The sequence below is a fragment of the Sander lucioperca genome, chromosome 6 (genome assembly GCF_008315115.2).
Source record: "Sander lucioperca isolate FBNREF2018 chromosome 6, SLUC_FBN_1.2, whole genome shotgun sequence".
Classification (NCBI taxonomy): domain Eukaryota; kingdom Metazoa; phylum Chordata; class Actinopteri; order Perciformes; family Percidae; genus Sander; species Sander lucioperca.
The window spans coordinates 8,207,731-8,213,730 of NC_050178.1; the positions used below are offsets into that span (position 1 = coordinate 8,207,731).

At 40.7% G+C, this 6,000-nt stretch overlaps 1 protein-coding gene across 1 annotated transcript in view; it reads right to left on the reverse strand.

Annotated features, from left to right (window-relative positions):
• gli1 (GLI family zinc finger 1) overlaps positions 1 to 5,555 on the reverse strand; it is a 58,683-nt gene extending 53,128 nt beyond the window's left edge. The window contains exon 1 of the mRNA XM_031301927.2: positions 5,211 to 5,555. The gene's annotated coding sequence lies outside the window, so the exon portion shown is untranslated. The remainder of the gene's footprint in view (positions 1 to 5,210) is intronic.
• Between the last annotated feature and the right edge of the window lie 445 nt (positions 5,556 to 6,000).

Sequence of the window (6,000 nt, forward strand, 5' to 3'; positions counted from 1 at the left end):
TCCACAGATGCGGCTAATGTTTCGCCTTTGTCATCTACAGCCGACTACCATGTCTCAAAGAAAAGCCAACCACAAGCCCATTGTAACAAACGCAGTTAAAGTAACAGTGAGAAATGAGTAAGTATCAGTGTGGGTTGTTGTTGCATGTGAGAGCAATTCACAATCTCTCCTGGTTCCTATTAGCACTAGTTTGATTTCTAATATCAACCACATGAGATGGTAGTTAACAGTCAGCATGCCTAACTGCTTTTACACATGCACACACACAAATTTATCAAAAACCACCACCCTCATTCAAAGAAGGAGGAGGGAGGGACGATGGGGAAGGGAATGACTCCGCCTCTTACTGTCATCAGCAATGCTTAAATCTGTATAACACACACATATTCCCACAGGCACACACAAAAACCCTGCATTTACTGTAAAATCCAAGCTGCCTGCTGCGCCACATGTGACTTGATCTTTGACAGGGCCACCTTGCACTGTGGCTCAGTGGCAGCACGGTTGCTCAGTGGTTGGCCTGTGTGTACTGAGTACTGGGTTTGATCCCCGGTCTTGGCCTTTCTGTGTGGAGTTTGCATGTTCCCCCATGTGTTTGCGTGGGTTAGTGCTCCGGTTTCCTCCCCCTACCAAAAACATGTATGTTAGGTTAGTACTCCTGTCAGTGCCCCCTAAACCAAAAGGCACTGGCTAAATAAGAGGAGTTGGTCCCCGGGCGCCCCACGGCTGCCCTCACCCATCTTATGTAGCCTAAAAGATGGGTTAAATCAGTGGTTCCCAACCTTTTTTCCTTTGCGCCCCCCCTACTCATGTCTAAGAAAAGCTGAGCCCCCCCTGAAACCAAAGTTGAGGTTACTCTCGAGATAGAGCCTTACTTTCTTTTTTGATATAGAGGAGTTATCAGCACTTTTACGTTTCTCCGCCATGTTTCATTCATAAAATAGTGATGCCGTGGCTGCAGGACAAACGAGGATGATAGCAGCTAGCAGCTGACCTGATGACAGCAAGGGTCCCAGGTTAAGAGGTCCCGGAGGTTTGGCTGCCTACAATTTTAAGCGAGAACAAAAAAAAAAAAAAAAAAAAAAAGAAATATATATATAGTTTTTATACAGACTTTTGTATTCATTATATATTCTAGTGTATTATCCTAATTTGTTTAACATGTGCAAATTTTTTTTTTTACCTCAACCTCAAACCAGTTAAAGACTTGCGCACCCCCTGTGATCTTTGCCACCCCCCTAAGGGGGGCCCGGACCCCAGGTTGGGAACAACTGGGTTAAATGTATCGTTAGGATTTTATCAATACAGATACTGCTTATCGATACTGATACTTATTAATACTCTTATCGATACTACTCTCTGTAATTTGGTGCAAAAAATAAAGACATGAAAAAAGTTATTTTATATTTAATTTTTTGCAGAAATAAGTTAAATTGCTTCCCTGAGTTTCCTGTATATATAATGAGGGAGGAGCAATTGCTACAACTATGAGCAATATGAAAGTAGTTTTATCTGGTTGTCAGAACAGCTGATTATCTTGTCACTAAAATGAGAATAGCTGGTCCACCTTAAAGTCAGACGCCTTAAGTGTCACAGGACGTTGTGGGCCCTTTATGTATTTAGGAAGAAAGTAAGTGTTAGGGTGTGGGGATCAGCAACCATGTCTCCCTCAAAATACACGTGTATACTACTAATTTGCCATATACATTTTTAGAGAAAACGTATCTGCTACTTGGATTAGGTTCCATGGCAATGTTTGTTCGACTGAGGGAAGTGCTACGTTTTTTTACAACATTGAATTTGTAGTGAGATGTTTGGGGTCGGAGACCGGAGTTGGCATCATGAATTAAGTTTGGGCAACACAAGTTTGCTGATCAAGGTTTATAATTTATAGTATTTATTTATTAATTAAATATTAATAAAGTAAACCTGGCATTTCTTGGGAGACAGGGTTTAAGGTCAGGGTGGTGGATGGGAATGTAGATCATCTAACATTCATGCGGAAGACCGGCGTTAACCTCTTATTACAGACTATTACTGCATTTTTTTTTTTTTATTCAAACCATAACCAGCATCCTTCCCCTACTTTAATTAAGTGTTTTAGTTGCCTAACCCAAACTGAACCTTATACACTATTTGCCGTAACCACAATCTTCTGCTAACCTTAACACCACCGAATCAGAATAATCGCAGAATCATCCAACATCAATGTTCCCTCATTAAAGGGTTGTTTATGGGATGTCCTGACTGCTGCCAATTCTCAGGTGAAGAACAAATATTACAACTAACTAAAACACAAGAACAATAATTTTTCTACTGGTTTGGACTAAATATCTCTGTAGAACAATTTGTCTGATACGCCTTCTAATGGGTGACTGGATGATTTTCAGAATATTCCCCATGACTGCAACATTTCCCCTTTCTATTATCTGTGCCCTTTGACTAATGTGAGTCAAGCTTTTTTAAAGTGGCTAATGCCTCTGCCCTTTGGTGTCATTCATTCTCATTTCAGCATAATTTCATGTGTTCAATGTTACATGTCTAGAAAGAGGGATTCTTATTGGTGCAATCGGACCTCATGCAATTATTTTGGACAGTGAAGACAGAATACTGGCACATAATAGCTGTGGTTTCTCGTTGTGATATTCCGATGGTTCCCATGGGATAAAGTTTGGCTCAATTATAACCAAAACCAACAACCAACGACCAGAATCAACTCACTGGTCTTAGTGAACAATGTCCATGAATGACGACACACAATGTGAGTAAAGCCTTGCAGCAGTTTGAAAACAACACAATCTCTATCCGATGAACCAAAATAACCTTCAAATACCAGACCCTGACACCGGCGAACTGTGGAAGCCTTGAAGTAGGGGAGGAAAACTAAAAGATGAAAAGAGAAAAGAGTAGCAGGGGAGAAAAGACAGAGAAAGAGAGTTTGATTGTGTGTGTGTGTGTGTGTGTGTGTGTGTGTGTGTGTGTGTGTGTGTGTGTGTGTGTGTGTGTGTCTTTGCTTATGTGTCCTTTGGAGCATCCCCAGGGCTGTCTACTCTGTTCTCTCAGCGGCTGAAGCTGATCTGCTCCGCACTGTGAGCCTACATGGTTTTAGCCAGGGCCGGTACAGACAGACAGCTGCTATTAAACCCTGATTGTTTCAGGTTCACAGGGTGTGAAAGGGTCTGATTGAGGGGCTGTGATCCCAGTGAGGGTGGTCTTTCGCCCCCTCTCTCCCTCCCCCCCTCTTACCTCCCTCTCACTGGAAGATGGGAGGAGAGTGTTGGGGAAGAGGATTGGTGAGGAGGAGGGGGGGATTGCAGGCATCACGTGACACATGTTTCTTGCTGAGCGGACCAAAATGGAATCTGGACAAAAACACACCACTTGTTGCTGCCTGCCTCTGGGTACCAGTGTGTCATGTAGGCGGCCAACGCACATAAATGAAACAACATCATTAATATCAGAGAGACTTACGACGAGTCTAGATATGTTATATTCCAGATCTGGCTATAAATGTTGCTTAAGTGTACAAATCATCCACCAACTTTTGCTATACTGGACTAACGGGACAATTAATTCATCCCACTAAATCCAATTGTATTCAGCCTGATAGAGACTTATCAGTTCTCTGATATGGTTGTGATAAACCACATCAGTCCTCTCCTGTGACTGGATAGGAGGACAGTTGTTTCCTGTATGGTCTATTTGTTTAAGAGCATTCCCATTAAGGAGCCTTTTGGCCTTAACACACTTGATAAAGACCAGGGAGGGTGAGGAAGCACCCCTGCAGAGCTTTTCACACGACATGGCCAAAGGACAAGTGCACTTTCCTCCTTCGAAACTCTCCCCCGTCTCAACCTTGAGAAGGGCCCGAGTGCTTCTCTGTAAAAAGCTGAATCCCTGCTGTTTACATGATTATATTTTCGGTTTTCCTGTAATCAAACAAAATGTCTGAGGTGTTTACAAGCTTGTTTTCCAGCACACACAAGACAATTCTCATCACACGGAAACTAAAGTTTCACAAAACATAACCTCCTGCCCAATGTAATCAATTAAAACAAAAAATAATAGAACAATTATTTGGTACACAATCCACAATTTCACTTAAAACGTTCCAAATAAATTATTGTCTTTCACTCTCATGTTTTTGGAGATCTAAAGGCCCCTTGTGGCTTACAAATACACTCTCTCTATGTGTATGTGAGTGTGTCTGTGCAAATACTGTTTAGGGAGGTTGTGAGTTTGTGTGCTGAGCACTTCTCACTGTCACTTTGGAATAAATAAGTGTTTGGCTGCTCTATTGAGTCCACTGTTGACGCTCTCCAGCCCAGGGCCACTACATAAAGACCAGCAGCCTAATCTTCCCACATTAGCAGCTACAGTCACCTCATATAATAAGATTAGATTCAATAATCTATCTCAGATTAGATATGGATTACGGGAGGATTCAATGCATGTTTATTTTAGCCAAAAGAAAACCCCAAATGCAACAAAATATTCAGCCAGCTTTTGCCTGAGCTTTATCACTCCTGCAGCCTCACACAGAGCTCTGTGATGATGTTGTTTTGTGGGTGTCCTGACAGAAACTCACATTTGGAAAAAATATCGGCACCTCAAGTATTTCAGGTTACAAGAAACAGCTGTTCTCGGATGGCCCTGCGATCCTCGTCTGTGCCAGATGATTTTAAACTGTGCTTGTAGTCAGACCCCTAAAAAAGCACTCCCCCCGAGAGATCAACGTATACATGCAGGAAAATGTACATTGTTTATGTCTAAACTCGTTCGTGCCAGTATATTGTCCAAAGACAGGACCAACGCTATTCTGCGATGAGGAGGAATTAATCCACAAAAACCGGCGTATCACAGTGGCTAAACTCATTTTGCTCGGTTAGTTCAAATATTATGCAAATCAATTACTGAAATTTAGAGTGTACAGGAAGAGTAAACTAGCTAGCCTTATTAATTTAAGTCAACGTGTAAAAGTCACGCACAATCACCTGAAGAGATAAAGCCAAAAGAGGACGTACTAAACCTTCACTAATAACATAATAACACAACTGCAAGATGTTTGACCACTTCAGAAAGTACGACAGTGATTATAATAGTGCCGAATAATTAAACTCAACGTTCCAACCACGAATACACTCGTAATTAGCCATTTCAATGGTCTCCTGTGATTTGAAAAGCGAATATGAATCATCAGTACTACTTACCTCAGGTTAATGCAGGAACACTCAGCATGAAACTTTTTGACTTGATTCCCAGAGTCCTTGGAAGAGCTCAGTGTCCAAGGACTGCGAAAGGCTGAATTACCAGTAAAGCCTCCCTTCTCTCTCTTTCTCTCGACTTTCTGGCAAGACGCACTCGGATGGAGATGACTGAATTCTTCACAGAAACCGACACTTTATCCTGTTTCAGACGTGCTTTTCCATAGCTTTTTACTTCAGAGTCACTTTACGCAAACGGTGACAAAATTGAACCCCATGTTCGGGCTATGGAGTCCCTCAAAGCTCCCTGGAGTTTGTTGCACAGCCAATGCGGGAATGCGCACCCCCTTCTCCTCCCTCCCTTTCTCCACAGTCTGGACCACCCCGAAACAGGAAGTTCACTTTTTGTTTTTCTTAAAAAAGGACCATGCTGCCTCAGTTTTCCCCTCACTACACTGCATTACAGATTATCCACCAGGCTGTTATATGTTCAATTCCTCGCCCTTTTTCTTTCTGAGTAGGCTAAATACAAGTATTGCTTTTATACCGATATATATATATATATATATATATATATATATATATATATATATATATGTATATATATATATATATATATATATATATATATATATATATATGTATATATATATATATATATATGTGTGTGTGTATATATATATATATATATATATATATATATATATATATATATATATATATATATATATATATATATAGTTAAGTTATATAAAGACATTACAGCATGCATATGTTTATAAAATAATTGTGTGGA